The 7995-nt window shown below is 40.0% G+C and overlaps 1 protein-coding gene across 1 annotated transcript in view; it reads right to left on the reverse strand.

The window, feature by feature from the left end:
• The window catches only part of zgc:194930 (uncharacterized protein LOC557813 homolog), a 30204-nt gene extending 24275 nt beyond the window's left edge, over positions 1-5929 (reverse strand). Inside the window, exon 1 of the mRNA XM_060924608.1 lies at positions 5706-5929. The gene's annotated coding sequence lies outside the window, so the exon portion shown is untranslated. The remainder of the gene's footprint in view (positions 1-5705) is intronic.
• Between the last annotated feature and the right edge of the window lie 2066 nt (positions 5930-7995).

The raw sequence follows: 7995 nt of genomic DNA on the forward strand, positions 1-7995 counted from the left end.
GAACTGAAGCTTTATAAATCAAATAGGTGTAGAGGGCAGATATCCATGGTATTAGTTGCTATCGTGAATGTTTCACGATGAAACAGTGTATATTACAAAGCCTCTTGAGAAGGACCACACCACCTAATTGGCTGATAAGCATATCCATTCATTAGCATTGCTTTTTGTAAGCATCAGCAAATGTGATTCACAAAATGGATCGATGACTTTAACCATAAACATCAATGCTGTTGTGTCTGAACCAGGTGTGTGTCAAAACATACATCACATGTTTTGAAGTGTTGAACAAACAGATGTGTCTCACCACTATGATGGAAACTGGCAGAGACGATACGTGTGGACTTTTTAACCTAAATGCTCAGTAATCGCACATCAGATAGCTTTTCATTCATTCATCTAGAGTAACTGCTTTATCCTGGTCATGTTTGCAGTGGGGGCGGCACGGTGGTGTAGTGGTTAGCGCTGTCGCCTCACAGCAAGAAGGTCCTGGGTTCGAGCCCCGGGGCCGGCGAGGGCCTTTCTGTGTGGAGTTTGCATGTTCTCCCCGTGTCCGCGTGGGTTTCCTCCGGGTGCTCCGGTTTCCCCCACAGTCCAAAGACATGCAGGTTAGGTTAACTGGTGACTCTAAATTGACCGTAGGTGTGAATGTGAGTGTGAATGGTTGTCTGTGTCTATGTGTCAGCCCTGTGATGACCTGGCGACTTGTCCAGGGTGTACCCCACCTTTCGCCCTTAGTCAGCTGGGATAGGCTCCAGCTTGCCTGCGACCCTGTAGAAGGATAAAGCGGCTAGAGATAATTAGATGAGATGAGATGTTTGCAGTGGATCTGGAGTCTATCCGGGGAACACTGGGCATGAATACGTCCTGGATGAGATGCCACTCATTCATGCCTAGGAGCAATTTAAAGTTGCCAATTGACCTACTAGCAGGTTTTGGTAGTTTTTTGGAGGGTAGGTGGGACGACACATGAGAACCAGTGCAGACACAGGGAGAGCACGCACAGAACCTCAATACAATTAATCGCCTTTAGTCATACTAATCATGGCAATGGGTGGTTGGTTTTAAACTTTGGCAGTAGGTACATTGGTGTTCTTTCAACCCTCCTCAATCTATCCAGGCTTGGGCCAAGCACTAAGTATACACTGGCTTGTGCAAACCCCAGTGGCTGGGTATTTAACCTAAAAAGCATGTCTTTGAACTGTGGGGTAAACCTGGGCAGACGCTGGGAGAACATGCAAACTCCACACAGAAAGGCACCTGTCATCCATGAGGTTCAAACCCGGAACCTTCTTGCTGCAAGGTGACAGTGCTAACCAGTGCACCACCATGCCGCCCTGTGCCAAATCTGTGAGGTGGTGATGCTACCACCTGTGCCACAGTGCTGGCCATCAGGGTGCTTTTTCAAAATAAAACATTTTAAATAAAAGAAAGAGGTGGCATTATTAACTCAAACCTTTATACACATATTGAATATTTATATAATAGTTGTTTGTCTATGTGTCATTCCCTGTGATAACCTGGCAACTTGTCCAGGGTGTACCCCGCCTCTTGCCCATAGTCAGCTGGGATAGGCTCCAGCTTGCCTGCGACCCTGTAGGACAGGATAAGAGGCTACAGATAATGGATGGATGAATATTTATGTGCTATAATTCTAAACTTGGGCAGCACAGTGGTGTAGTGGTTAGCGCTGTCGCCTCACAGCAAGGAGGTCTGGGTTCGAGCCCCGTGGCCGGCGAGGGCCTTTCTGTGCGGAGTTTGTATGTTGTCTGCGTGGGTTTCCTCCGGGTGCTCCGGTTTCCCCTACAGTCCAAAGACATGCAGGTTAGGTTAACTGGTGACTCTAAATTGACCGTAGGTGTGAATGTGAGTGTGAATGGTTGTCTGTGTCTATGTGTCAGCCCTGTGATGACCTGGCGACTTGTCCAGGGTGTACCCCGCCTTTCGCCCGTAGTCAGCTGGGATAGGCTCCAGCTTGCCTGCGACCCTGTAGAACAGGATAAAGTGGCTACAGATAATGAGATAAGATGAATTCTAAACTTATCCAACAGATAAATAAAAGACTTTCAGATGCTTGAGCAGAACCACACTCTGTCTTTCTAAACGTTTAAATCAGTTTCACTGAGTTTCATGATTCTGATGTCATGATTTATCTGTCTATGTCTATGATCCTGACTGATCAACTTCCTTGTTGGTTTGTTGGCTCAAAAACAAAAGTATTTTCTTAGACTACCACGTAAATGAAAACTGGTCTTCATTTGAGTTGTATTTGCATACTGGTTGTAGCATCACGGTTAGCATGATTCAACAACGTACTCAAAAGGATCTCTTTCTCATTTACTAGAAACGGGTATGATTATGTGTGACACTGTTTTGGTTACTGCAGGTTTGCAGGGACAAAGTGGATGTTACAGACAGTTTCATGTCATGTGGAGAAGATGTCGTAAGACATGACAAGATCTCTGTTTACTTCCCAAGCTCACAATACAAGTGGGGAGACGTTTCGAAAGTAAACCCACACGTCTCAAAAAAGCTTTTATGCTAAACACTACCTGCACAATGCCGACATCACCAAGTTTATTCTGGAAGAAAGGAGGGGAGACAGACAGACAGACAGACAGACAGACAGACAAAGAGAAAGCTACTGTATGTCTGTATTTGAGGAGTCACGCTGTAGTTTTTCTATAAATATATTTTGCTTGTTTCTTGCACTTGATCACTCACAATCAGCTGGTGGAAAAGGGTGTTTAATACCATCCCTAAACTTTCACAGTGTCCTGGAGTACATTTATAGGCGTCTTTAAATCCACAATAAAAATGTAATCCCTAATGTGAAATGTCAAACCCTATTCTTAATTCTTGGTTTTCTTAGGATACTGATTTACATTTACCAATTTTTTCCCCCTATTTTTATATTGTTGCTAATACAACCAAAATGGCCAAAATAGTTTTTTTTTCTTCTTGTGTATGCGGTGACACACTTTGACACCTTAACTTTCCAAACCATCAGTATATTTCACCTAACCAAAAATATTTTATTGACTTTATTTAATTTCCATGGCTATCAAGCTACAAAGGTTATATTAGGCAAGGAGCTGGTTTAACAAATGTAATATGGTAGAAACAGTCAGTCTGCCAAAAGGTGTTGAAAAACATGATAGATGATACCAAATATCAGACTTTTATCAAGTTGTTGGCTTGACAGCAACCAAACCGATCGAAGCCTAATCAATTCAGTTTGTAATCAGATATCAACTGACAAAATGACCACAATTCTCCTGTGCCACAGTGAGAATGAAATGTGAGTTAATTGTCTTGCTTTTCACTTTTGGTGGCAACCAGACTTTAAAGATACCTGCAAAGCTCTGAGAAACATCTGCTTGGTCGAAAGGATGCATCACAGCCTACATATTGTATATACAACAAGAATAGCACAAGTGTGTTTACCTGAATGGCATGAAAAGCTGGTTTATCATGCTATCAAAGTGCAGGTTACACCCATATGCATGCATGTCTAATGTGAAGGTTTATAGAAACACAATAACAATAATAGTCATGCATAATTCTACTTTCACAGTGAGTATTACGGGTGCTCGGCTCACTGTGGCCACACCTCATTACCTACGAGACTGTAAACAAAGGCTCCAACAGTAAACATCCTGACAAACTGCTCTTAACCGGTTAACTCCTTAGAGTACAAATACAGTCAACACCGTGTTTCACCCTCATCATCGAAATCACTGATCAGTCCTTTTTATAGAATAATGATAAGAAGAAGATAAGATAGCCTTTTATTATCCCACAAGGGGAAATTGTTACAGCAGCAAAATATATAAAGAGAAAAAGATAAGACAGTGAAGGGGTAGTGCAAAAGTACCAAGTATACAAAAAAGGAGACTATATATATAAAGAAATAAACTACAAATTTAGAGATAAAAAAATTAACAAATTTGCATAAATTAAATGGTTTGCAGATATATAGTTAACATAAGCGTATTACAAAGGTGGTATTGCACATGTAAGTATTGCACAGGTATTATTACCAGTATTACCCAGATAGTATTGTACAAGTAAGTCGGTATATTGCACAAGAGCCATTTTAACCATGTGCAGCTAGCAGTTTGCTGTAAAGTACTGATGCTGATAGTCAGTGCACACAGTATACATTCAGAGGGGTTTCTATGGATGTAGAAATCTGGATAGTATTAATAATAATAATAGACTACCATCCATCCATTATCTGTAGCCGCTTATCTTGTCCTACAGGGTCGCAGGCAAGCTGGAGCCTATCCCAGCTGACTATGGGTGAGAGGCGGGGTACACCCTGGACAAGTCGCCAGGTCATCGCAGGGTTGACACATAGACACAGACAACCATTGGCGGCACGGTGGTGTAGTGGTTAGCACGGTCGCCTCACAGCAAGAAGGTTCTGGGTTTGAACCCAGCGGCCGGCGAGGGCTTTTCTGTGTGGAGTTTGCATGTTCTCCCCGTGGGTTTCCTCCAGGTGCTCCGGTTTCCTCCACAGTCCAAAGACATGCAGTTAGGTTAACGTGGGGCGGTCTTGGGCTGAAGTGCCCTTGAGCAAGGTACTTAACTGCTCCCTGGACACTCTAGTAAGGTTTCTTCTTCTTCATTCACGCTCACATTCACACCTACGATCAATTTAGAGCCACCAATTAGCCTAACCTACATGTCTTTGGACTGTGGGGGGAAACCGGAGGAAACCCACGCAGACACAAGAAGAACATCCAAACTCATAACAAAAAAATCATAATCAACAAACCTAGCTTTAACTCTTTACCCCTTAATGACGACCCCGTGCATATCCCTTAATGACGACATATGACGCCTTGTCTTTAGACTTTTTTTCTTGTAAATATGTTCTAAGGGTGAACAGTATATACATATACAAGGGTGATTGTAGCAACTGCTTTAAGGGGTAAAGAGTTAAACAGATTGTCAGGTGATGCAGATGTGATTTCTATAAACAGGTTATTCAAATTAGGTTAACATTTGGGAAAACTGGCCATGAGGCAATAAGTTTTTGTGATGATGATGAATACATGATTTATCTAGGCAGGAACCTTCTAGGCAATGTTTACAACATTTGTACAGATGTAAGCTCAGGTTTAACTGCTTTACTAGTTCATAAACTGATTTATATCCAGCCAGTGATGTCATATAGCTGTATTTACACAAAATACTAACCAGGTGTAAACACGAAGCAAAACAAAACGAAGATGACACTATAAAATCCGAGTTATCCACCTGCACAAGGTTAAAGTTAATGCCCCAAACTAGTTCCTCATCTGGAAAGAGTTTCTGTTTCAAAGCAAAATAAATAGATACTTTATCACGACACACAGCAAAATCCCCAGTGTTGAATTAACACCCTGAGTGTTGATCTAACACCCTACTGTGTTTATATGTGTCCAGTTGGACACAAATGAACTCTGAAAGTGTTAATTCAGCACTGGGTTATGTGCTGTGTATGTTTGAACACAGGACTGAAAGGAAAGGTGTTAAACATGAAGCTCAACAGGTGAGGAAGTGTTCAGCTCAGCAAGTCCAACAAGTCAAAATGTACTACGTTTTTCACTTTATCTATCATTTTATCATCATCATCATCATTATTATTATTATTATTATTATTAGCCCTGAGTCTGAAGGCTGTAGCCATGACACACAAACAGAAAGAAAGCCTTTACCTGTTAGAGGGCTGAAGGTGTGGCAAGTGTTTGCCGGAGGTGCTGTATTTTCACAGATAACTCCAGTATTCATTTATTTCCCAAAACTGTAGTCTCTTAAATAGAAAAAAAGAGGCATAAAGTAGTCCAGAGGCTTCTTCTGGATCTAACGAGCATGGCAGAAGAGTTTGTTGACACAAGGGCAGCTTTGGGCGTCTGACTCTCTCTCTCTCTTTCTCTCTCTCTCTCTCTCTCTCTCTCTCTGTGTGTGTGTGTGTGTGTGTTTTTCTTTTTTTCTTTTCTTCCCCTTGCTTGCAGGAGGGACAATCCCAGTGTGCCAGCTCTGCTATGGTGCTTATTTGACTTTCAGATGTGCAAGGAGTCGAGTCCTGTCTCCTTTCTCAAGCCTGGACAAGAGCAAAAACGTTTCATGTTTCATGTGGCACTGTAATGACATAGTGCATGTGATAGGAAAGAGGACAAGGTGTTATTTAAGTCGAAGCCCAGAGGTGGACAAAGTACCCAACTTCATTACTTAAGTCAAAGTAGCAGGGCTTTACATTAACTTTTTTGCTCACCGGCCACTGTGGCTAGTGGTTTTCCTGAGCCACTAGCCATTCAGCCTTTTCACTAGCCACAATTTTGTTGCCAGTAAATTGCAGTTTTTTTTCTTCGCCATGATGTTAAAGTTCGAAAGATCTAGATTTAATTATGAATGGCAGCGTATAATGTATCTCTACAGTAGCCAGGGCCGGCTCTAGGTCTTTGGCTGCCCTAGGTGAGATTGAGTTTTGGTATCCCCCCCCAGAAAAAAAACCCTCTAATAACATCTAAATAACACTTTAATCTAATCACTCTATTCTATTACTATTAAACAATGTACGGTGCATGGACAATAAACAAGAAGTCATTTTTATTTTTTTCATTATTGTTATTATTGTTATCATTAATAACATAAAGTGTCACAAAGTAAAATGACCACACAAATTCAATACATATCTCCATATAATGGGCAAAAACTCTTCTGCACCATGTTCAAAGTGTAGTGCATGGACAATAAACAAGAAATCATTTTTAGTTTCTTTTTTTGCTATTAAAAGTTAAGTCATCTCTGAAGAATTAACAAATTAAATGAATAAAAAATTATACAATTCTAAATTGTGCAAACTTAAGCACCCTGTTAGGACATCAATGGGCTGTATTTTCAAACAAAAGTCCCAGCAAACACAAAACGTTTATAAAACATTTCATTTGGGTTGCATTAAGGTTAGGTTTTATTAAACGTTTATGAAACGTTGGTGAAAATTTAATAAAGTCATATTTGCTGACCCATGGCACATTTTTTATCATCTCTTGGTATTTTTAGATATTAAGATGTCATAATGATTGTATTACAATTATCAAAATAATCAGTAAATGAGTAACGTTTTATTGACGTTTTATAAACGTTCTCTTTAAAACATTTCATTCACAACGTTTATGAAACGTTTATAAAACGTTATACATATTCGGAGACTTCTGGCTAAAACAGATAATATTAAAATTTCTACAATTAACTGTGTGATTATAAACACTACATGATGACATGTTTTTAAAAAGTATCAAAAAACATGGGAATAATTTTATGGAAAATAAGTGGTTGTATAAACGTTTAAAAAACATTGAAAAAAAACCCTTCGATCTAGCTAAATATTTTTTAGATGTAGATCTAGATAGGTAGATAAATCATTAAATGTGTGGCTCTAGTCTCGTAATTATCAAGTATGGTTTGAATAATTTGGATAGACGACCATTCGTCGTTTTATATTTGCTAAAATGCACGCCCTTTTGGCCCTGGCATTTTGTTCGCTGGTTCCCTGCGCCTGCGCGACCTATGTCTTTGCGCAGGCGCAGGGACCGGAAGTAGCGCCATTTTGAGCGTGTTGCTGTTGGGACAAGATCGAGAAGACCGGGTCCACTTAGAAGTTATCTTAGAAAATCTCCTTCATCGAAGGCTTCGCTCGAAGGCCAAACAACTTATTTGATTTAATTTGCTTTTTTATTTCAACTTTTAACTGATTTTGCGCATTTGCTATGATTACGTTAACTTTAATGTTTTGGTTCTTAGTAGCAAGGCTTCTTTAATAAATTTAGATAAATTTTTAATACTAGTATCTTTATCATTTTTGCTGTTCATGAAGGCTTTATATGTAAATGTGAATATTGTCTATGTAAAAAAACTGCTCTCAAATCGGTTTTGTTGAACTTGCAAAGAGGAATGAAATAAACTTAAGTGCAATAACAAAAATGTGTTGTTATAAGTTTAACAGGT

Source organism: Neoarius graeffei, chromosome 1 (genome assembly GCF_027579695.1).
Source record: "Neoarius graeffei isolate fNeoGra1 chromosome 1, fNeoGra1.pri, whole genome shotgun sequence".
NCBI lineage: Eukaryota > Metazoa > Chordata > Actinopteri > Siluriformes > Ariidae > Neoarius > Neoarius graeffei.